Source organism: Catharus ustulatus, chromosome W, assembly GCF_009819885.2.
Source record: "Catharus ustulatus isolate bCatUst1 chromosome W, bCatUst1.pri.v2, whole genome shotgun sequence".
Lineage (NCBI taxonomy): Eukaryota > Metazoa > Chordata > Aves > Passeriformes > Turdidae > Catharus > Catharus ustulatus.
In genome coordinates, this window is record NC_046261.2 from 7,664,346 (window position 1) to 7,689,557 (window position 25,212).

At 45.2% G+C, this 25,212-nt stretch overlaps 1 protein-coding gene and 1 long non-coding RNA gene across 5 annotated transcripts in view; both read right to left on the reverse strand.

Moving 5' to 3' along the window:
- Positions 1–7,974, reverse strand: part of LOC117005102 (uncharacterized protein C18orf25-like) — a 60,574-nt gene extending 52,600 nt beyond the window's left edge. For all 4 annotated transcript variants that reach the window (XM_033076387.1, XM_033076388.2, XM_033076386.1 and 1 more), the window contains exon 1: positions 7,836–7,974. The gene's annotated coding sequence lies outside the window, so the exon portion shown is untranslated. The remainder of the gene's footprint in view (positions 1–7,835) is intronic.
- Positions 7,975–11,773: 3,799 nt separating this feature from the next.
- On the reverse strand, positions 11,774–23,219 carry LOC117005076. The gene is made up of 3 exons (XR_004419764.1): positions 23,039–23,219; positions 20,765–20,844; positions 11,774–12,240 (listed from the first exon to the last, which is right to left on the reverse strand). It is a non-coding gene; the product is annotated as an uncharacterized LOC117005076 (long non-coding RNA).
- Between the last annotated feature and the right edge of the window lie 1,993 nt (positions 23,220–25,212).

The window sequence follows — 25,212 nt, forward strand, 5'->3', positions numbered from 1 at the left end:
ACCGGGGCAGCGCGGAGCTCCCGGAGCACCAGGGGGGTGCGGGGAGGGAGGGAGCGGGCTGCTGCGGAAGCTGCGAGCCGCGCAGCCCCGAGCCCTGCCTTGCCAGCCGGCGCCAAGGGCGGGTGGGAGTGCCAGGGCCCACACACAGGGAGGGCACTTGGGGCTGCGTTTAAAGGCTACACCAATCTGTGAAAAATGTTTGCAAACTGAGTACCTGCCAGTAATTCTTTACTTTGTTGCACGTGGCGCAGCTCCTCACTGCAAAAAAAAAAAGTGCGAGTTGTGAACTGAGTCGCAAGGGGGGGCGGTGCCATGGGAGTGCCGAGGCACGAGGGGGGGCAGGAGCGAGCAGCCCCCGGCCAGCAGGAGACGCACAGGGAGAGAGGGAGCGGGCAGCGCTGCGCTGCCCCAAGCCGCAGGCGGCCCCAAGCCGCCCTGAACCGCAGCAACCCCAAGGTGTGAGCCGTGGCCACCCCGAACCGCGGTGGCCGTGAGCCATGGCCGCCCCGAGCCCTGCCTTGCCAGTCGGGGGCGGGCAGGAGTGCCGGGGCCTGCCCGCGCACTGGGAGGGTGCTTGGGGCTGCGTTTAAAGGCTACACCAATCTGTTAAAATGTTTCCAATTTGAGCACATGCCAGTAAACTCCACGATCGCGGGATTCCGTTACTAATTCGTTACTTTCTTGCACGCGGATCTTCGCTGCAAAAAAAAAGTGCACCTTATAGTCCGATGCACCTTATATGACCTACAAAGTTGCGAAATTTGTCGGCTCCCGGGGGGAGGTGGGTGCGCCTTATAGTCCGGTGCGCCTTATGGTCGTGAAATTACTGTATTTGGTTTTTTAATTATTAAGCTCATAAAATAAAATTTAAATATTGCAACATGGATTTGCAGTAGGCATACTACTGAATGGTGTAAATACACTAAAGGCAAAGTCATGTTGCATTCAAATTGTGAAAATTTTGCAGTAAGATACCAACTGCTGTTGGGTTGCTCTTGCCACCAAACCCTTGTACTTTTCTGACCAGTAATAAGAGGTACCAATTGATTTCAGCATCCACCAGATTGCTAACAATCAATACCACAATCTTTACATGTCCAAAGTGCTCCTAAAGAAGAAAGCACTTGTGACAGTGGTCTTGGGACTTGGAAAGCAAGAATTATAGCTTCACTGGAAGCAACATGCTACCTTCTCACCAAGAAAGCTCACTGATACCCCTGAACCATACTCAAGAGCACAGCTAGCTCAACATACCTAACCTGTGAGTCTATATCTTTACAAATCCTAACATTTTCCTCCTTATTTGAGCTTTCCTAAGAAACTAATGCAACAATGTCATGGTTTCACAGCCATCAACCAAGTTCCCCACAGCTGCTCGCTCACTCATGTGACTGGGGAGAGGATCAGAAGGGTAAAAGCTAGAAAACTCCTGGGTTGAGATAAAGACAGTTCAATAGGGAAACCCAAAGCCACGCACACAAGCAAAGCAAAACAAGCAATTAATTCACTACTTCCAATGAGCAGGCAGGTGTTCGATCATCTCCAGGAGAGCAGGGCTCCATCATGCATAAGTCACTTGGGAAGACAAACACCATCACTCAAAATGTCCCCCCCTTCTTTCTTCTTCCCCCACTTTATATACTGAGCATGATGTCATGTGGTCTGGAACATCCCTTTGGTCACTTGGGGTCACCTGTCCCAGCTGTGTCTCCTCCCAGCCTCCTTGCCAGTGTGGCTGTATGATAAGTAGAAAAGGTTTGGCTCTGTGTAAGCCCTGCTCGCAATAACTCAAAACATCTCTATATTATCGACCCTATGTTCAGCACAAATACAAAACCAGTCCCATACCAGCCACTGTTAAGAAAATTAACTCTATCCCAACTGAAACTAGCATAAACAAAAATATTAAATTCTTGTAGGATGCCACCAGCCGTAGACAAATGTCTGTGAGCACTGGAAGAATAATAGGGGACTGTGGCATGGTCTGTCATGGAAGAAGAAAGAAGCCTGTTAGAGAAAAAAGGACAGTGCAGAAAGAGTTAATTTAGAATAAGCTTTTGACAAATAGGTGAAAAAATAGTATGAAGCAAACAGAAGTTGGTTCAACAAATTATCAAAAGCTACTTTTTGTATTTAAAAAATAAACCAGAACTGACTAGGCCAAAAGTCAGTTGCATGTGTGTTATGAATAATGCCTCTAACATGGGTTTTACTATCAGATACTTTCTACAGTATTTACTCCCAGTTGGCAGAGGTGAAAAAATTTAACCTCTACTTCAAGAAGAAACAGATAGACCAGGAAACAGACATTTCTTTCCCATGACATACAGAAGACTTTGCATATATTTGACTACAGCAATTAAATCACAGTAAGAGGATACCAAGCTATCAGCTACAAGAAGAGTAAAAGAAAATTAAAAGGTAGTTTTCAGCAGTACCATGCAAGTAGTGATAGGAGGAAAAAAACCCCAAAGAAAAAAAAACAAACAACCCCCTTACTTATCCTTTAATAAAAGCACCAATTATCCCAAAATAACTTTTTGCAGTATTGGTCTTGATTTAGGAAAAAGTGGCTCAGCTGGCAGAGCTTTCTTAAGAAAAAAAGTAATAATTAGCAACAGGAGACATAAAGAATATATACAACTTCCCCAGCAAAAAGGGAGATAAAAGAAAAAAGAGCATCAAGTCTGGAGTACTGATTCAATCCCATTCCATTCATTCAACAGTGTTATTATTGCTGTAGCTTGATGAGTTCCATACAAACAGTGTAATCCACTACAGGTGTTAAAAAAGCAGAAAAAATATTTACATCTTGTAAAACAAAAAAAAAAAGGAAATCAAGTGTCTGTCATCAATCCAACTTTAAATTGAAGTCTATAGCTAATTATTGAGGGCTTATGAAATTAACTCTGGCAAGATACTCAATGTATTTCCCTACTTTAGTTTTATGCTATTCAACAATTTCTGGATTTTCTTTATTACAGTGAGCAGATCCAAAGCCTGTGAATTTCCTTTAAGATGACTTATTAATAACAGTAAGTGGAAACATGGAAAATAAAACTTCACCTTTAAGGTTTTCTAAAAACAATATTCAAAGAAATATTTTATAACTCCTCACATATTCTGCATAGTGTTGATCAAGAGGTGTTCTCAGCTCTGGAGGAACCACAGCTATTGACAACTCAAACTGTATTTATCAGTAATTCAGCTCATGGGCACTGCTACCCATAAGCCCATTCTTTCCCACAATGACAACTTCATTTCCAAAAGACATTTTATTAAACATGAGGAGGTTTCAGGCTACCAGCATTTTATTCAATTTCATTAGGAGACAGCCTCTAAAATCCCCTTATCTTACATTTATTTCCAGCCACAAGTACATGGAATTCATAAACAGCTTCCTGACCTACTCTTTACCAATATTTTTCCCTTAAAAGATTTTATTTTTTGCCAGATTGCTTAGAACTGCCTTTGCCCAGAGTTGGCATTCCAAGAGAGCAAGAATCGGGAGTGTGTGCTGAAGAGTCAGGAGAATTACCAGCTGATAAGAAAGTCACAGTACAAGAGAACAGCACTTTCTTAACCTTACATAGCTATCATGTCAAGTTGCTTCTTTTTATTTCAGAAAGTTTGACAGTACTATTACACAGTAATACAGTACAGTACATAGAGCACTAACCTCAAACTGGTATAATGGAAACGCAATTATTTCCAATGAAAAACAAATTATTGAAATGGTAATTGCTTCATCATCCAGACAGCTCATATTACAAAGTCTGACACTTAGTTATTTCCAGTTCGGCTACTCAGAGTCTCTTGGCCTCTACCGATTTTGGATGAATGGAAGTGAAATCTGCCTTCTCTTAAATATTTTGAAATGCTAACGACCAAGCACCATGAAACAAGACATTAGACCAGAAACATAGCCAGAAAAACCACTTATCCAATCAAGGTCTGGCTTTTTTCTGCTCATTTCCAGGAAATTTTTAAGCATCAAAGCTGAAGAGCATTGTGCAGGACACTACAAAAGTCTCACTGTAACATCAAATCCACAATCCACGTACATTGAAACAAAAATGCTAGCCTGAAAGAGTCTTCAAATACAAGTACAGTAATTTCACGATTACAAGTCGCACTGACTATAAGCCGCATCTCCGGATGTTGGCAAACATTTCGTTCTTTGTCCATACACAAGCCGCACCCAATTATAAGCTGCTCTGTCGTTCGCAGCGAGGACCTGCGTGCAAAAAAGCTGCCAAATAGTAACAGAATCTCGGGATGGCGGGGTTTACTGGCTCGGCTCAGGCCATGAGGGCTCGGGGCTGCCGACGGGGCCAGGCGGCCCCGCTCGGCGCTGCCGCTCAGGGCCGGCTGCCGCTGCCGCTGGGCTCACTCGCCCCGGCCCGGCGCTGCACCGTGATGGCAGGGGGGCATGGAGCCCATTGGCACCTGCGGCGGTGGTGGGAGGCAGGGATGGAGCCCCCCCGCTCCCGTGGCAGCAGCAGGCGGGGATGGGATTCCCCGCCTCCCCCCCGAGCCGCGGGGCCAGCAGGAGGGAGCTCCCCGCCTCCCCCCGAGCCGTGGGGCCAGCAGGAGGGAGCCCCCTGCCTCCCCCCGGGCTGCGAGGTCAGCAGGAGGGAGCCCCTCGCCTTCCCTCCCCCTGTGCTGCCGGCACAGAGCCTGGTTCCACCCACCGCACAACAGAGTAACCAATTTGTAACAATCGCGTAAAGCTGGGTTTTACCGGCAGGTGCTCGGCACCTCGGTTTGCACTTCCAGAGTTGGAAATGGCAGAAAATTATTCACATATTAGCCGTTCCTGAGTGTAAGCCGCATTTTCGGGGTGGGAGCAAAATTTTAGTCAAAACGGTGCGGCTTGTAATCGTGAAATTACTGTATTTTTTCTTTTGCCTTTGCTCCAGAAGAAGGTCCCTGTTCAGTCAAGCTAGCTTTCTGCCTTGCCTGCTGTACTTCTGACATTTAGGAATTGCCTGCTCCTGTGCCCTTAGGAGGTAATGTTTAAAAAGTGACCAGCGTGGATGGATCCCAGCACTTGCAAAAGTGTTTTCCCAGGGCACCTTACTCACTAGTTCCCTGAGCAGCCTAAAGTCTGTTCTCACATCCAGAGTCGAGGTTTTGCTGGGACTTTTCCTCCTGGCAAGAGAGATTTTAAACTCGATTGCTTTGTGGTCACTGTGGTGAAGATGGCCACCAATCACCAGTTCACTCACAAAATCAAGTTATATCAATGAGATCTCAGTATATAACTTGGTCTCATTATAACAAGATCAAGTTGTATCCACTTATCTCCCTAACATTTAGTGTTCAAAGCCCCTCATGATTCTCCATATTTACTCTTGGTAATTAAATCTTATTTTATCTGATTAATCCCTACCTCCTCCACACTGTCAGCTGCCAGTGTGATCTGCTTATTTGTGAAATGCACACAAACATCCTTCCTATTTCTCTTTTATCAGTTAGAGCAGGGCTTAGTTTCTGTGTTGTGATTACTCTATCGACCTTTCTCAACTGCCTTGTGGTTGGCATCAGGTTCCTTACCTTTTCCCCTCCCTTCACAGTACCCAGTTTAGTGTATCCACTCATTTCCCAGGTTGTTTGTGCACTTTAATTTCTACCAGGTAGGCAGACTGCATGCAGTTATCAAGCAAAAGCATAAATGCCCAGGTTGTACAGCAATACACTTCATACACTTGAATGTATAAGACTACAGTCACTTTCCTTTTCCTGATTTCTTAGGAATCTCATTGCACCTCTTCATGTCAACCAGCAATTAGGCTAAAGAGCAAACAGAAATAGTCAACACATTATAATTTAAAAATAAAGTGCTTAAAAATGAGTCAGAACTGTTATCCTCATCTTGGGCATAAATACCAGCTGCCCAAACTCACATACTATCTTCCATTACCCCCACAGTCCTTACTCCTATTTCCCTACACAGAATACCAGTGTTACTGGCATATATGAACCACAAAAAGCATTATTTTATAAGTCTTTAGCAGCCATATAATCATCCCCTTTGAAGCTTCTTTTGCCAGCATCAAACTATGCTAGATCACTAGAGGTAAGAAATATTCAGAAAATTATGCTTAAAATTATTGCTGTCAGATAGCTGAGTTCTCCACACTTCATTTCGCTTTTTTGTTATCATTATGAAGGGGGGGCAAGATATTGGGGCTTAGAAAACACATAACAAGTAACATGAGTCCTTAGAGTTTGTTACAAATCTATTTGCTCTGCAAAAGTGATGTTACCCTCTTTCAGGGTAACGAGAGAAGCTGCGCTGTTATGACTGCCTGACTTTCAGCTCTTATATCATAAAAATGGTCATTATAGGTGTTAACTAAAGCAAGAGAACCACAAGATGAAGACCTCAAAAGAGTACCATACTCAGTTTCCATCTCAAGGTCAAGCATCACATTTTTAATGGACAAGCAATATAGGATACTTTAAGAGAAACATTTTAAATTTAATGTTTGTTTGCTGTTCTAAGGGTAGAGCTATTACTGTTTGGACTTAAAACTTTAGCTTGAAAACTGAAAATAAGCTAACCCTTGCCTATAAGTGAAACTATCATTTGGTTTTATGGTCTTGACAAGTACCAGGGGAGATTTAAAACCAAATAAAATCTTTGGGAGTGGGAATTAAGAGAAATTTTACATTTTTAAAGAGATGCTTAAAGGTTGAAATATTTACTACTCATTCATTTTTAAAAGCTAGACTTACCTGACAGTGAAAAAAAACCAAACCAAAATACCAAACAGGACTGACTTATGCAATAGAATCTCTATAGACAAGATTTCTTCCAACCTTTGAAACAGTTAAGTACTTTGGGCTGGTTTAAAGTGTGCAACTAGTTACAACCAAGAATTTGTTGAACTAAATTATTACAGTTATGGTTTCACAAAGGTACCTACAAACTTTAAGACAAGTAGCCTTGTTCTGCTATTAACAAACTAATACCAAAATACAATTAAAAATAAAGGTAAATAAAGTTTCAATACTGAAATTGGGGTAATAGTTAAATTAGTACAAGTCTCCTCAGACTGCCTTTTTCCTTCTAAAAAGAAAAAAGTAGCACAGTTAAATCTTACATTCTCCACGGATGACTGTGTTGCTCAAAGCCACAACTGCAACCTAGATATTAGGAACTCAAGGAGAACTCAGGCTAGATAAGAAACGAACAATTTGGAACTTTTTTCCATATAAAATATAGCTTCCCACAAGGTAAAAAAACTAGAGAAGCATAAAACTGAAACAGTTTACATCCCTTGTTTTTCAAAGGATTTTTCTCCAGTCGGCTAATACGATCTCACAGCACTTTACAGATGTCCCAGGAAAGACTAAGTGGTCAAAGTTGCTTCCAGGAGCTGAGTGAGGCTTTCATTCGCTGACTCCAGGCAAGGTTAGAGCTGAAAAGCGGCGACTAGGCTGGATCCCGCGGTCCCAGTACTGGGCCGGGCAGTGAGAGAGATCACTATTACCGAGGCGGTCAATACTGAAAGCTCTCAACAGGACTCCCACGTTTCCCTGAAAAGCCCTCGGCGGGCGCGGATGATACACAACACAAGCCTTCCCGACCCTGATGGGACCGGGACCGGGACGGTGAAGTGTGCCCTCCTGCCTCCGCCAGCCCCGGGGGAGGGTGGGGGGAGTGAGAGGCCAGTATCCACCTCTCCCGTGGCGCCTCGCCGTCTCCCGCCCACGCTCAGGCGAGCTGACAGCAACGGCTCCGACACCCCCGCGGCTAAGGCAAGAGGACCCGGCCCTACAGAAGCGTGCAGTGGGCGAGCCCTGGCCGCGCCGGTCCCACTCACCTGGACACTGCAAGGCCCCTCCTAGCCTCCCCCCGGGGGGTAGCAGCTGGGGCATGGGCGGCCGGAAGGAGCTGGGTCTTAGCCGCGCGGACACCACTCCGCGCCCCCAACGCTAGAGAGAATGTCACCGGAGGCCGCAGGGCTCTTCAGGTGGCGTCACTTCCTTTTTCCACCAGCGCCGGAAAAACTGAGCGCCGCGCAGAGCGGCCGCTGAGCCCGCCAGCACCACCCCACGGTGAAGATCAGCCGAAGTCCCGTCCCGTCCCTCCCCTACCCTCAAGCCCTAAGGGGAGCGGAGGGTGGGGATTCGCCAGTGGCGAAGTACAGTGTGTAAAGCAAGCACAGTAGTCGGAGCGACTCACCAAAGGAAAAAAGCTGAGGAGGAAGCTGAAGGAAAGAAGAATAAAGAAACGTCTTTCCCTGGCGCAAGGGCCGGGCGACGAAGAGGGTTGAGCTCGGGAGAGACACAGGTGAAGGCGTCAGGATCCCGGCACCGCAAACGCTCTCCACGGTCTCTTGTCCAACGCTCCTTCTTCCTCCAGCACTCCAACACTGATCCTGGTGATCCTGCCTCTGCACTCCCCGCGATCAGAGACCAGGGGACTGGGTGGGGGAAGGTGATGTGCCATTAGGGCGACATTGTAATGCATACATTAAACATCCTTATGATGTTTCTTAATCAGGGTATTTAGCTTTGCATCCCTGGGGTATATACGCTGCACAACTGCACAGTACATTGCAGGTAGTGCTCTGCAATTTGAAAACGTGGCAACAGTATAGCTCCTAATTCCTGATCTGGACCTACAAACGCCTGGGAAATTCAAGTGTTAAAAATGCATCATACAACAGAGGCACCCTTGGAGGATCTTGATCCTGCATAACCACTGGTTCTGGTGATGTGCGGAAAGCACTCTATAACTCACAGAAATAAGTTATAAGAGTAGGTATGTATTTATTCAGCGCTAGGTGCATGGGGGATCGCTCCTCCAAAAGCATGCACACCTTTGGCGACCTGCGCCTCGCCTTTTATTCTCTACAAACTAGGAATATACAATTCGCCTAATACATATTCATTGCCTATCCCCGCTTCATATGGAAATTAGTTTCACGCCTCTTTTCGACTGCGCATTGTTCCTTTTTGGGTCGCTCTGGTGGTCTTCGAGGGTCTTAGATGAAGTAAGGAGTCTTCCTCCCAGTTTGAACTTTTCACCTTGTATTCCTGCGCATGCTCTCTTCTTAGTCCTTTGGTCAATTTCCGGACTTCAGTATCAGTTTTCTCTTCCCAGGGACCCCCTCATCCTGTGGGTCTTTGTTCTTCTATTTTAATCTGCCAACTTCATCCTGCAGCTTGGCTACTCTTCCTGTTTTGCAAGCACCATAAATTATAGCTGACACTATAGTTTCGTCAGTCCCCTTTTCAATCAAAATCTTTCTAAATATTTAATTCTTAAATCTGAATTTCTCTATTTCACTGGCACAGAATCAGTCATAGGGTTGATAGTATAGAAACATATGTGTGCATCTACTTGCATCGCCATCCAAATCATATACATTGACTTAGAAAACACAGACATCACATAGTACCTCAGAAGAATTTATCATATTAGGAGAAAGAAGAGACAGATTAAAGTAGAAATAGAGCTACGTAGTCAGGAATTCATGATTCTTTTTTAAAACTACTTTGCAAAATACTTCTGACCAAACATGTAAAAAACTTCCTTTGCAAGAGCATCAGCGGTGCAAGCAATATTGGCAGTATCAGCATAAGCAGGAACACTCGGTGCTAATGAAATCTCCACTTAAAAAAAGATGAAACCTGCCCTGCACGAGGCTGCTAAGGGCTGTAATCCTGCTGCTCTGATTTCTTAGGTAGCTATGCACTGCCAACAAATAATATCAAACTCCACAACCCAGCTGGCTATTTCTGGGGAAAAAATATCCAGTTACAGGGGAGGATGTGCTTTGGAGGCACAACTCCTGAAAGACACTTGGAGGATGGCATGCTCTTGTACAGATGTTAGGACACAGAAGTCAGGAACAGGCAATGCAGTTTTAGACGGCATACAGAAAAGCATAGTGACACAGGTCAGGGTGGGAGCATCCATCTCAGATTTGAGCTCTGTGAGAAACAAGGCTTACTCTTTAAAATTTTTTAAAATTTAATAAGGGATAAAAGGGACAATATCCAGTGTTGGGGTGCTTGGCAAACTGCCAAAACCACACCATTAGCTTAAAACAATGTTCTTATATACTTTTTCATTACATGAGGATTTTACATAGTCAAATATTCTTGTGAGTTTACATGTTACAGGAATTCTTTTCCTTGGTTTAACCTTTGACTTGTCTTCATGCTATCCTGTAGATGAAATCAATATATTTCATTTCTTCTTGAGGCTCTGTTCTGTTTGTTTGATACTTCCTGATAACCGGAGAGTCAGTAGTAAATTTTTCTCTTGGTGTCCTGGTTCTTTTAAATGTTATCATTCAGATAGGATATTCTACAAGTACATTAAATCACCATTATCTATTTCACAGAACTGAGTTATTCTTACCGTTGTCAACTAGTTATAAAAGCATTAACTACTTCTGCAGCAGTTAATACACAGCACATAGTCTTTATTTCAATATTTTGCAAGAGCCTAAACTATAATACACTAAAATACATAAACTACACAGGGCCAGGGTATTGACCACATAAGTTGACAAATTATATCAAAAGCAGGTAAAAGTGATTATAAATTGTACTATATCAAAATAACTTGCAAAAGTCAATATATAATAGTGAAAGCTAATAACTACATATTTATTTATGTGAGAAACAACGTTCACTTTTAGAATTTCAAAGGTTTATTAAACCTTAACAAAAATACAACAAAAGATTGAATAAGGATGTGAAAAACACATTTTACTGTTTTCATAAAATTTAAAAGGTTTAATAAAAAGATAATAGGAGACACACATAAAGCAACGGGTTAAAACGGCTGGGTGCTTGGCAAGCTGCTAAGAGCACACGGTTGCTTTGAGAACGCCCCTTTAAATACACTTTATAATACATTAACTTGTATATTTATAGTTTCTTATGTATAGTTAAAAATTTTTGGGAACTATTTAGCATGGCTACTTTTTGGGTTTGCTTTTTTAGAGCATGCGTGTTTTTTGGCTTGTGGTTTTAATTTTTTTTTATTACCTTTTAATTTGGGTGGTGGTTTTGGCCTTTTGCAGCCGGTGAGTGTTGATAATTGTTGTGTTAGCTGCAGGGTTTTTATTACACGTTTACGGGCTGTTATTTTAATTAAGTGGGTAGTTTAAGCATACTGTTTTTATAAAACTTTATGTCTAACTTTTGCTATTAGAAGAAATAAACTTGTACAGAAAAGCTATTTTAACATTATACATATAGCATTTATCGTAATAGTTGCAAAAAGCCAATAATGTTACGTACTTATAACAAGGAGAAAAAAACAGCGCTGAAAGCCCAGGACTAAAGTACCATGTGCTTGCCTACAAAATGGACGCTCTGCCTTATACACCCTTAGGCCCTCCCAAAGGCTTGTCGGTTAACCCCTTCTTTGCTGTCCATTGGTGGAGACTACTTTCTTACATCTTGATTGGAGGTCAGATGTAGTAACAAGCCATCGCTGCCCAAATGCCTCGACTATCCAAGCCATCTTGTGACAACAGTACAAGGGGGAGGGGAAAGAGGACTATGGGAGGATATATTACAATAACATCATTATACATCCACAAAACTTAACATACACAATATTCATCCTTTAATTGTGAAAACCAACCATCCCATTACTCATCTATTAAATATATAACAAGGTCCTTTCCATTTATCACTTTTTTGCAAAGAATGACAAGTGAAGGAATTAGTAGACTGGAGGCATTAAAAAAAAAAAAAAGACTCCTCCTCTCCTGATTCTCCTGCTGCTTCTTCTTATTCTTCTTCCTCCCTTTCTAATCAATGATATAGACCTGTAGGTCTCCTTTGCTGCTCCAGAGGGGCCCCTATAAATCTGTGGCCTGGATAACATAGTGTTGGGGTTTAGGATTTTTCCCTTTGTTTCTTTCTATCATGGAATTTTGTACCATCTGTCCCTAAGAAACCATAACGACCGGTACTTATGAGAGACAAAAGAAGTTGCCACGGGAAGGGTGCAGCTGGTTTCTCTCTTAGCTGGGGGGTTTCTTCTGGAAGGGCACAGATACCGCAAGAACTGGACTGGGTAAAAGTGGGGTGGGCACAGCTCCTAACTCTCTTGCTCTCCCTGCTTCAGAGGACAGGTGGATACCAGTGCAGTAGAGACACTTGCAAAATTTGAAGAACAAATGGGGAAAAATAATCTCCCTTACATAGATTATCGAGAAGAGTCAATGGAGAGACGGGATAGCAGTGGTAAATCTGAAAAAAAATTAAGAAGGAAACACGAATTAATTTGGTTATATAGAAGGGGAGGGATTGTGATATATGTTGTTATAATTCGTGTTTATATGATATAAGAAAGTAGTATAAAATAAAGAAATAAAATAAGAGAACTTTTCAACCACTGTCACCAGCACCCCGAACCATAGACAAAGACCTTAATTAACATATCAACAAATCTAGCTCAACGATCCTGAAACCACTCAACAACCTAAGAGGAAAAGATCATTGATAAAGAACATGTCAAGTACCACATATCAGACAGCCGGGAGGTTCCTGGGAGTTCCCCCATACCAATGCCAGTTCCCGTAAATCCAATCACCTTCACCGGGAAAAATTACATTCCAAAACTTTGGTTCCCGTAAGCGAGAAACAGCACTCCCAAGGAAAATTACACATCAATACAGAGCAGACACAGCCCTCATCAGGATTCATCGATGCGCAGGAAGGACCTTTTGTCCAGGGTAGCACCAGAAAAAGGATTTAATCTAAATATGAGAATCCGCAGCAGAAACAAAAGAAACTCTCGCCTCAGGTCAGAAAAACTGTATAAAAGCTGGACTCCCCGGGATGGCAGTGTGAACACAGGGGGATCTGATGCGATAGAGGTCAGATCAGCATGTGTGTCCAGCCAGCACCGATCCCGGGCTCGGTGCTGTCCTGTTTTGTTTGTGGCTTCCCAAGACCGTATTTTTGGTCGCAAAAATAAAAATTGCTGTTTTACTATTTAATTCGACTTGATTTGGTTATTATCTGTAATAATCTGGTGACCCCGACGTGATCCTGATTTGGGGTTCGGGGGGGACCCCCTTTTCCATCCAGGAGACGCCTGGCTGATTTCAGCAGCCTGGTGGGATCGGGGAACTCCCCAGAACCAGTCAGGAACCCGAACTAAAACCAGAAGCCACAATTGAAAAGGGGGAAGATGGGCCCAGAGCTCTCGGATAACCATGGCAACTTTGTTTCACTCATAAAACTCGACCTGCACGAAGAATCCACGCAGGAAAAGGAACCGTAAGTATTGCGTGATTGAGTGAGGTGTGACTGAGGGCGTGGGTGAGACGCGATCTGATTACGGAGCAAGTCCGGACCCCAAAATCGCAGTTCCACCATCCCGCGAGGGACGTGGTTGGTTGAGGGGGAAGCGAACGTTACCTGTAAGAACTCTTTCTCATGTGTCAAGCCTAAAACTAAGGGTGTTTTGGGGGTCGGTCATGGGGGGGATCGGAAGGGAGGTACGTTTCCTAGGATTTGGAAAACTAGTAAACCTCTCGGTCCAGGGGCTAGTTCAAGCCCAGGAAAAGAGAGCTCGTCTCCTTTCGAAAAGCTCCACGGAACGGTTCTCTGTGTGAGGTGAGTAGATTGGAAAAATTGAAATAAATAAAGTTTAAACTGCAGTTCAATACTTTTTAGATTCAGAAGGTCCCGGCATGAAACACGGTAAGAAGGTATACTAAGGTAGCTTGGGATTTTTTTATTTTTAAAAGAAATAGGACAGAAAAAGAGCAAACCCCAGGAAAACCCTGGAGAAACTGAAAAAGATTAAAAAAAATAATAAAAAAAGGTAACTTGTCCAAAATAACAAGCGACAGCCCACTGGGTTGGATGATAGAACACTGGGAGGGGAGTCCCGATAAGAGAAATAAGTCTAAAGAAAAATTAATCCATTATTGCATAGAAATTTGGGGAAGAGGGGGGGCAGCTGCGGGTCCCCTGTGTCCTCCACTTCCAGAGCGGGGGAGGGGGGCAGTAAAGACGATCGGGAGGGAGTATCGACGGCGGCAGGGGGAGCGAGTGGTGTCTATGTGTTACAGCAGAGTTGGTGGAAGGGAGAGTGTGCAAAAGGTATGAGTGAGGAAATGAACAGCCAGAGCGCAGAGGTGCGGGTCCGGGAGCGTGGCCGAAGGGCCACGGGGACTCAGCGTCGGGCAGCGCCTGGCAGCCCGGAGCAGGAGTGACAGTGACCACTGGTCCCTGTGAGGCTGCGGGACGCCCTCTGACTGCCTGTGCTGCTGCCGGCCGTGCCGCTGAGAGCACCGGTGGGGGAGGAGCGGTGTTTAAACTGTAACAGGACAGGGACTAGCCCTAAGATACAGTGTATGATAGAGAGAGGGAGAACAAGGATAGAGGAATATCTGAGAAATGCAAACTGTATGTAGAAAAATTAAACTTGTTTTTTCTTGTGAATCCTGCTAGAAAATAAAAGTAATACAGAAAAGGACGTGAAAGTTTGCTGAATGTGTAAAATGAGTTTGAAAAACATGAGTTTCTGATTGTGTTTGTAATTTACTAGGAAGGTATTTAACAGTACATTGAAGAGTATAGTAAAATGGTAAAAGAAGAAAGGAAGAGGAAAATGGTTTGTGAATTAAAGCTTCCACATGCCAGCACGAACTGCTTTAGATTTTGCTTCTTTCTTTTTAGCAGCAGTTATTGCTTGTTTAAGCCTTAAAGAAGAAGGATTCAGGGCTTGGACAACCCCCTTTCTCTATTCCAAGTTGGGATTTTGAGTGCTTGAAAGAGCAGTCGGGGCAATCTGGGGAGATGATGCGGAATTCACACTCCTCATGTGTGCTGTTCTCTGTAAATCAATCCTGCTCCCTGGCACACGTGGAGAGAGATGTCTGGGGGAAAGGGAGAGACCTGGCCCTTCCCAGGGAATGTGTGCTGGTGCTTTAGCTGTTGCTGGAAGATGTGCAGGGACAGCGCTGAAGTGATTTAAGGTTGTGAGCAGAGCAGCTGGAAAAGGATGTTACTGTTTTATTTTGCTCCCCTCAGAGAAACTCAGCCCCTTTTGAGGAGAGGGGCTTCCTCACGGAGAGTGCTGGGAAATGTCCTGGTATTTAAAGTTAAAACCGATAGTGCTACTCCACTGTGACCAAGTGTGGGGATGAAACCTCCTTCCCAGGTGCTGTGTGAGTGCAGGGTCCCAGCTCCAATGGCTCTTCCCAGCCCTCTGGAGCTGTGTGTGCAATACTGGTAGTGACACTAGTGTCCCTGTACTCCCCAGGACTGTCAGGGCCAGTGGGACACTTGGATTTCTAATATGGTTTAGTTGAATTAACCCTGTTCATTGGCAAAAACTGAATTAGGATGGTCTTGAGGGTGTTTAACGTGTAGCTATCCCTAAACCAATGAAGTTGCAGTTGTTTTTGATATGTATGACAAGGGTGTAGAAAAGAGTATCCTGCTCTGTGTCTGCCTTCTTCCCACCATCCTGAACGAAATTTAATCTTAAATCCAGAACTGTCTGGATGTGATGTGTTGCAGGTGCAAAGCAGGTTGTAGAGCTAAAGGTTTTGCAGGAGTTTTTAGTGTGTAGATTTTCCCTCCTCAAAAGCCTGTGCTTTGGTTTTTCCTTTTCTTTAACCTGTTTAAGTTGAGAAGAAATGTACATTTTGGTAGGGTAAGAGAATCTTCAGATTCTTGCTTCACTCGTTCCATCAAGCTGTTCATGTTTTGGAGGGTAGCATGGATGTTAGGAGCTTTCGAGGTCAAGTTCATGCAGCAAAGTCCTTCAAATTCCTTGGCACTCATGTCCATGTAGCAACAGGAGAAAATCTATGGCAGCACGATTTTGGAGTGTGACCTGCCTGGTAACTTCCTCGTTTTCTAGGAGGGAGATGATGGCAATGGATGTCAAATTTGCCTGTTTGACTACCCAACACTCTAGGTGACCCAATTCACCCAGAGCTTTGACTGCTGCAACCCATGGAAGAAACACGGATACAGCAATTCTTTTTGACTTGGCCCAATGAAAAATTTCAAAGTCACAATATCTGTCCAAATTGTCTGCACTTCTTTTTTGGATTTCATCAACCGATTTGTTTTTATGAGTTCAATCACTAATTAAGATTTCGTCGGGTGCCAACAGGGACAACCGCCCAAAGGTACATGGTCCTCCTAAAAGACAAGAGGGAATCCCTGCCCATGCCCGATCTCCACAAATCAAGAACAACCCCTTAAGGAGGCTCTTGGGACTTGTTAGAGATGGGGTGTCTGCTGCAATATGACTCAGAATATTGCACCACCTTTTGGCCATGAATTCCTGTCTGTACTGCCTTATGTTGTGGAATTCTTTGGTGTCAGAAGGTTTTGGAAAGATTACAAAATGAATGCAGTATTGTGCCGGATAGGAACCTAACAGCTCTAATTCCTGGGGCTCCTGAGCTGCTTTGGGCAAACTTGGCAGCAGTTCCTCTATAGAATTCTTACTCATTATTGTCTGCTGCTTACGAGGTTTGTATACTGAAATTGTGTGTGACTCGGGAAGTTCATTTGGCATCTGTATTTAAAAACTGGTTGAATATTCTCCAGCCCTGAAGGGAACTCCTACCAGGCAGGTGGACATGGGATTTTCTGCTACTGCCGTGGACAGGCATATGTTTTCCTGTTCGAGTGTCTTTGCCAGGGTCACCCAGACGTTTTGACAGGGCTGAGGGACGATCCATGCAGCTGCCAGACTGTTCATTGTTAACAAGATGACAACTTGTATGGGGTTCATCATGGGGTTGAGTGGAAGGAAGGTATTCTCTAAAAAGAAAACAAACATTTTTAAAACATGTTAAAAGTCTCTGAATCTGCCGGAAGGTAGTCTTCTATGTAGGTTCTCTTTCCTCTTTCTGGCAGGGTCTTCTTTTTGAAGCAACTGCCACTTGCTTCTCATCCTGTTCAGCTGGAGCTGGATATTTGGGGACAAAAGGCTTCACCCATTTCTGGGGAATCCACAGAGGGCCTGAGGGAGTCGATACGCACGCATAACCACGTCCCTAGGTAACAAGCTCATAGGGACCTTTGGTTTCCCATGTTTGTGGATCCCTAATCAAAACTGGTGGATGCTGAGACAATTTGAATTGTTTACCACTGTTAAAATTATGAACCACAGGAGGATTCATGTTTTCAAATGAACAGTTCAGAAAATTGATAGTGAACAGGGCTTTACACAGCTTCTGCTGTGGAGACATCCACGCAGTTGAACTGCTCTGTCTAGCCAGAACCTGCTTGAGCGTCTGGTGGACGCACTCAATCGCAACTTGGCCTGTGAGGGAGTGGGGGATGCCAGTCTTATGTTCCACTCCCCACTGTTGGACAAATTCCAGGAACTCCTTGGACACATACGCTGGACCATTATCAGTTTTGATTTCCTCAGGGATCCCCAATACTGAAAAGGCTTGCACTAGGTGTTTTTTGGCATGCACAACCCTTTCTCCTGCATGGGCAGAGGCATAAACCGCACCTGAATATGTGTCAATGCTTACATGAACATATTTGAGGCGACCAAAACTGGGAATGTGTGTGATGTCTGTCTGCCACACTTCACAGTTACCAAAGCCTCGGGGGTTAACCCCTGTACCTAGCGATGGCATGGCCTGGAGCTGGCAGCTGGGACAGGTGGCCACAATGACCCGAGCCTGACTCCCTGTTAACTTGAACTGACGGATCAGACCTGGCACATTCTGATGGTATTGCTGGTGGCTCAGCTTTGCCTGTTGGAAGATGTCAGGGAGGTGTGCTTTTTATGCTGGGGTTGCAAGGGAGTCTACCTAACGATTTGCTTCTGCGATTTTGCCTGGCAAATCGGTGTGTGACCTCACATGCATCACATAGAACGGATGTTCTCTATGGGAAATTAGATAGATTAGTTTCGACAGCAACCTGAAAAGCTGCTCATTGTCGACATCTTTGAGCACTGCCTGCTCCGCCCTGGACACTACTCCCGCTACATAAGCTGAGTCTGTTACCAAGTTGATTGACTCTGAGAACTTCTCAAAAGCTCTTACCACTGCAACCAGTTCAGCTACCTGAGGCGATCCCTCCACAAACTCAACATCAGCTTCCCAATGCTAAGTCTGAGGATTTCTCCAAGTCATCACTGACTTGTGGGAAGCCCCAGAAGCATCTGTGAACACTGTGAGAACTTTGAGTGGTCTCCGACTCCTCATAAGGAATGAGGTGGAATTCCTCATTGAACAGCTTGTGAGACGGGGCATGGACTGATATTTGTCCACTGTAGCTGTCCAGAGACAACTGGAGACTGGCATTGCTCTGGAGCAAGTGCTCCAACATCTCCTTTGTCAATCTCTCAGGAGAGTTCCTTCCCTCCTGTCCTGGGGTGATGTTATGGTACTTGTATCCCCAATCGTGTGTTCTGTTTAAGTGAAGGTTTGTTTTGTCTACTTATCAGTTGGTTCCCCTCCCCCATTGTCTGTGCTTAGGGGAGGCTAGGTTTGCAGGCTCGGGCTGGTTTTTGCTTGCTTACTTGGCTTACTGGCTTTAGCTGTGCTGGCTTTTGCTTTTGCTCATTAGTTAGTTTAGTTAGGCATTCCAATCTCTCTCCCTGGACTGTTATTTTTGTTCTGTCTTTCTTTCCCTTTCTATATACCATCTGCATCTGTTCTGGACCGGGACCTGGGAAACACCAAGGAACACTGGGAGTCTGCAATTTGTGATCTGCAGTAGTCATCCCCAGTGCCGGAGACTGATACCACTCGCAGGAGAGATTTTCTGAGTTTGTCATCCTCTCACACCGGTGAAAGAGTTTTTTTGTCATCTGGGGCTGTTCATTTTCTTTTCTTGTGTTGGGGAGTGTTTTGTTTGATTAATAAACAGGTTTTTTCCACTTTTCCTCTGAGGAAATTCTTCCCGAACCCGATGGTGGGGGGAGGAGTCGTGGGGGTTTTGTTTTCTGGGGGTTCCTTCTGGAGGTTTTCCCCAAATTTGCCCTAAACTAGGACACCTCCTCAGAGAGTTTGACTGGAAGGTGGAAACATGTAAAGTCACAACCAACCAGCTCATGCAGTCTCATTCTTGCCTTCCGAATCAGCTGAGTTATGAGTTCTTGTGGCTTTGTGATGGTCTTGGATCTTTGGTGGGAGAGAAAGACCCACTCTATGATTAAGAGCGAGTCTCTCTGCCCCTCGATCCACTGGAATATCAAACCATGTAAGTGTGGCAGTTTTCCCAGGACTATGAATTTGAAAGGCAGTTCAGGCTTGTAGCGATGAGCCTGCCTCTCTGCTAGAGCTTTCTGTACCTTTTAGATTGCAGTTTTTGCCTCTGGGGTCAGTTTCCTGGGAGAAACCAGTTCTCTCTCCCCCTTCAATAAATTGAAAAGGGGCTCTAGGTCCTCATTAGTGAGGCCTAGCCAGGGCCTAACCCAATTCAAAGACCCACACAAGGAATGGAGATCTGCTAAGGTCTTTGGATTACAATTGATGTCTAATTTCTGAGGAACAATGGTCCGTGAAGTGATTTCCAAGCCCAGGTACTTCCAAGGTGCCATCCTTTGGACTTTATCCTCCTGCAATTGAAATCCAGCAGAGGTTAAAACCTTAACCACTAGGTCAAGTGTGTGTTGGAGTATAGAGTCATCGGGGGCACACACAAGTACATCATCAACATAGTGCAAGATGATGGCTTCCTTTCTCTGAGCACGCACTGGGGACAGCAATGAGGCCATGTACCACTGGCATATGAATGGACTACACTTCATCCCTTGCGGGAGTACCTTTCAATGGTAGCGCTTCATTGGGGCTTCTCTGTTGATGGTAGGAGCAGAGACGGCAAACCGTGGAGCATCTTCTGGGTGTAAAGTGATTTGAAAGAAACAGTCCTTAATATCTAAAACAGCCTATTTCCAATTTTGAGGAAACATCATTGGGGAGGGCATCCCTGGTCAAAGTGATCCATATCTGCTATAATTTTGTTTATTTCCCGGAGATCATGTAACAACCTCCATTTATCTTTCCCAGGTTTCTTAATTACAAACACCGGGGAATTCCAAGGGCTTGTAGTTTCTTCTATGTGACCTTTTGCCAATTGCTCTGCTACAAGCTCCTCCAGCGCTTTGAGTTTCTCCTTACTCATTGACCTCTGAGCTACCCATCTTGGTGAGTCATCCAGTCATGTCAATTTGTGGGCAGGGCGCTCCTCAGTGGCCGCCTTTAAAAATCCTGGGGAGTTTTGGGAATAACCATTCGTATTCCCCACTGGGACATGGTATCTCTTCCCCACAGGGGGCACTTATAGTCTGTAACAAATGGATGGACACTAGCCAATTTTCCATCCGGCCCCTCAATTTGCACAATGCTTTTTGATATCTTTGCCAATTTGACTCCTCCTAAACCTTGGATTTTGCCTACCACGGGTTGCAATTCCCGATGTGATGGCCACATCCTCTCGGATATGATCGTCACATCTGCCCCTGTGTCCAGCACCCCCTCCACATGGAGATGGTCTGAACCATGGGTCAGGTTGCATGCCAGAGATGTTTTTTTCTCACCCACCACTTCTGCCCAATAGACTTCAAGTGATTTTCCATCTGCTGTGATTTCCTTTGGAACAGGAATGGCCTGGGCGAGGATTTGCCCCTTGACCAGGTAAAATGGTGGTTGAGGGCAGCGTGCCAGGTGAGTGAGGCAGGAGATGCTTCCCTTCAAGGACATGGAAACGAACTCAGTCTCCAGGGGTGTGTATGCTGTGTCCCCCATAACAAAATACTCACAGTGCAGTTCCATATGCAACAATAGCACATCCAGTGAAGTGTTAGACAGGTCCACTGTAATAATCGTCCACTCTGCTGACCTAAAAAGAAAACCTTTGTAGTCATAAGGCTGAAACGACCAAGAGGTTTCCTACCCTTTTTAATTGAACATTTGACATTTATGTTATCTTGAATCCCCACACCATTTGTCCCATCCTCCCCCTTCGTTTTGAAGAGAGAGACTTTTGCCAGTGTGGAACCCGCTGTATTTATATCTTTGCGTGTTATTGCATTTATGGTGGGCACGCGCTGTAAACCTAGTTTCTTTGTTTGTTGGTCTTCTGTTTCTGGTTGTTTGGACAGTGTCTAGCATAATGTCCTGTCTTCTTGCACTGGAAGCAGGTGATATGCTGCAGCTGCTGTGGTGGCACCAGTTGCTTCCTTGGTCCTGGTGTTACAGCTGCTGTAGACTTTGGTTGTGCTGGTCCTGGGTTCCTCTCTGGTGCATTGAACAGTTCTGCTTTTCTGGTGCAGGCTTCTATCATCTGTGCTAGGCTAGGTGCTGGCTCAAGGGGAAGGCTATGACCCTGCAACAGGCTTCATTAGCATTACTCTGAGCCATCTCCTTGATCAATTCAGCTTGCACCACTGGGTCTGGTACCTGTCTTTCCACCTGCATGCAAAGACGGTCCAGAAACTGCAAGAAATTTTCTGAAGAAAACTGTTTAATATTAACATAACTACCTTTAACTTCAACAGTAGGTAATTGATTGAAGGCTTTTTCTGCTACGTTGCAGATCTTATCCAAAACAAACTTGGTTAATACCCATGTTTGTTTTTCTGGGCAATGCCATTCACCTTCTCCACATAGATGTTCCTGTGTAATATCATTATTATCCTCATCTTTTGCACTATTAAGGCTTTGTTGAAGTTCCTGCAGAAGCACTCTTAAAGATCTTTTCCACATGCTTTCCCATAGATCATACTCTGAGGGAGTTAATAGACATCTGAACAAGTCCTTAATGTCATTAGGTACCATCTCATTTGAACTAAATGTTGCTTTCAAAATTCCCTTAAATATCTCACTGCTTCTGCCAAATTGTCTTTGGACCTTACAAATTTCCTTTTTATCTTAATAGGACAAAGGCTGGTAACTTGTCTTGCCATTTCTCCTACCAAGATAAACCACTGGAGCTGCTGATGGTATATCATTTTCTTCCAGGTTTTGACTTTCAGGGCTGGGCAATACCCTTTCACCAGGCCCTGCAGGTTGTTTACCTTCTCTCATTGCAGGGACACCATCTGTCCCGCAGGGACTGTGAGCTGGGCCCTGCCCACCCCCCTCCCCACTGGCACTGAGCCCTGCAGGGGCCTCACCCTTCCCGCCTCTACCCTGGTAGCTTGGGGGACAGGCATGTGTAACCTGAGCTGCAGCTGGGAATGGGTAACCATGGGAACCAGGGTTACACATAGGGAAAGGGTTGCAGGGTGGGGGCAGGGCGGCTGAGGGCAGAAAAGGGTTTGGGACTGGGACTAGAGGGAAAAATGGATAATGGGATGAAGGAGATAACATATGACTGCTATTTGCAGCCCCCTGGAGACAAGCCAAGTGGCCAGAGCCATCTTGGACCTTGCCCCTGGGCCCCTCAGGATCAACCACTTGGCTAGTGCCTTGAAGGGAAGAAAAGTCTGAACTCTGCTCTGAAGGGTATACAATAGGGAGAGAAGGATACAAGGAAGAACGGCTGACAATCTGTGTAAAATCATCAGATCCTGGATACTGGGGAGGACTCTGGGACCCAGAGGAACTGCAGCTGTGCAGACTGTCCTGCAGATCCCGGGGTGATCCATGAGTCCCCTCCAGCCCCAGGTTAGAGGATTTTAGAGAAAGGGAAAAGGAATCTGTGGTACTTTGCTGTTGCTGTCTGTTGTTTTCTGTTTGAAGTAAAAGTTTGCTAATTTGTAAAAATATTGGGAGGAATACAGAGACTTTTTCATCTCCATTTTGCACTTTTAATGTTAATAAATGTCCAATTTCATTCCAAAATAGAACCAAATTCATATCTTCCAAATTAAGATCTGATTTTTCCACAGACAACCAGTTAGCAAAATGTATTAATCTTTTCTTAGAGATTATAACATCTTCAGAATTTAAGATTTCCCTAATCTGGGAAATCATGCTCTTTTGAAGAGAAGCTTGCTGTATGCCCATTTTTCAAAGCAATCTACTCTAATATCTACTCTTAATCCACAGTTAAAACACAGAAAAATGCGGGGTTTTTTTGTCTTTCCCACCTGTTGCAGAGAGGAGGGAGGGGGTGCCGGTGTTCGCCGCCTTTCCCTCCCCCCGTCGGAGACTACGCTGGCCGCAGGGGCATTGTTGCCGCTTCTGAGACCGATCCTGGCGTGTTGATTCTCCCGCACGGTGAACCAACTCCGGGCCATCCCTTACACGCCCCCTGCCTTCGCGTCTGCCAAGCTCTGCGCACAGTCCGGGCCCCTGGCCAGCCGTGCGTGCATTCTGAGCTCCCTCTCAGCACCCTGTTGCCACACAAACACCCGTGACTCCCCCTTAGAGGGAGCCTCACATACTTACCATTCTCCAGTGAGTGCCTGGGGCTGTAAAAACTGTGAATTTAGGTCCCCCGCTCAGAAATCACTTGCCCTGGGCTAGACGAGGTTCCGATTTCCTCCCTGTAAGCTGAAACTACTGTAAAAGCAGGGGGAGGGGTTTGCCTTCAGGGTAATTGACCTGTCCATGGACTGTGGACTTACTGAATCTCTGTAATAGGACTCCCAGTCACTCGTGTGGGCTCTCTAATGAAAAAACCCCACGTTGGGCACCAATTCTACTGTATCCGAGACTTACCCCGCTCCCTAGTAACTTTAGCAGGGCAAGCCTGGGCTTAATACCAAGAACTAGGGGTAAAAGATATAAAGAGGCTCTTTCTCCCAGGGGGTTGCTTGGTTTATTTCTTCATGGCTTCCAGGGGGCAAAGAGAGAGTTTCCCAAAGTCTGGTATCTTTTTGTATGGTCAGGAAAAGGGGGGGAGGAACTTGGCTTCCTTCCAATAGGATAGCAGAGGGAGTAGGATCAGTCCATAGATTTTACAGGGGTCACAGGAATCAAAGGACATACCATTCTTAATACATCTTGGGTACAGGGTTACAACAGTGTAGTATATATTACAAAAGGATCTAATATGTGTAGCAACACTGTAGAAATAGCAGGGGCAGGGGAGAGAAAGTTTGAAGCTCCTATGATTAAAAGTGCAGTAATTAAGGATGAGACCAAAGTGTGGAAGAGAAATGTCTTACTGGTTCCCAAAATAAGTACAGTAATTTCACAAGAATAAGCTGCACCCTTTTGACTAAAATTTTGATCCCAACCCAGCAGTGCGGCTTATACTCCGGAGTGGCCAATATATGGACAAAGTTCTGAAATTTGCTAACCTGGAAGTGCGAGCCACGGGCCGAGCTGAGCTTGCGAATTGAGTACCTGCCAGTAAAACCCGCGATCGCGCAATTGTTACAAATTGGTTACTCTGTTGCACGGCGGGGGGAGTGGGCTCCCGCCAGCACCGTGGGGGAAAGCGGGCTCCTGCCAGCACCGCAGGGCTGCGCCGGGCTGGGGCGAGTGAGCCCAGTAGTGGCAGTGCAGGTGGCAGGCCGGGGCAAGCAAGCCCAGCAGTGGCAGCAGCGGCAGCAGCGGCGGCCAGCCCCACTGAGCAGTGGAAGTGGTGGCAGTGCCACCCGGCTGGCCCAGCCTGCCCGGCCCCGAGCTGAGCCAGTAAACCCTGCAATCATGCGATTCCGTTACTAATTCGTTACTTTGTTGCACGAGCATCCTCGCTGAGAACGAAAGTGCGGCTTATAATCTGGTGCGGCTTATATATGGACAAAGAACAAAAAGTTGCCGACACCCAGAAGTGCGACTTGTAATCAGGTGCGGTTTATACTCATGAAATTACTGTAATAACATATTGGGTTTTATTAAGAGTAATGAACCATTTGACTCACTAGGTAAGAAGTGTGGAGTGTGTACAAGCTAGGAGAAAGAGTAATAGTGTAGTGCCTATTGCTATTGTACACAAAGTACAGTAATTTCACGACTATAAGGTGCACTCTTTTGACTAAAATTTTGGCCTGAACCCGGAAGTGCACCTTATAGTCTGGTGCGCCTTATATGTGGACAAAGTTCTAAAATTTGCCAACCCAGAAGTGTGAACTGCGAGTTGTGGGAGGAACCCGCCCGGCCACGGCAGCCGGGTGGAGGTGAGCTTGCAGGGCCGCGGTGCCACGGCAACCAGGTGGAAGCGGGCCCGCGGGGCTGCGGCTGCCAGGTGGAGGCGGGGCTATAGCCAGCAACTGCACGGGGGGAGCCGGCAGCGGATCCTCATTACAAAAAAAAAGTGCGCCTTATAGTCCAGTGCGCCTTATATATGGGCAAAGGTTCAGAAATTTGCCCA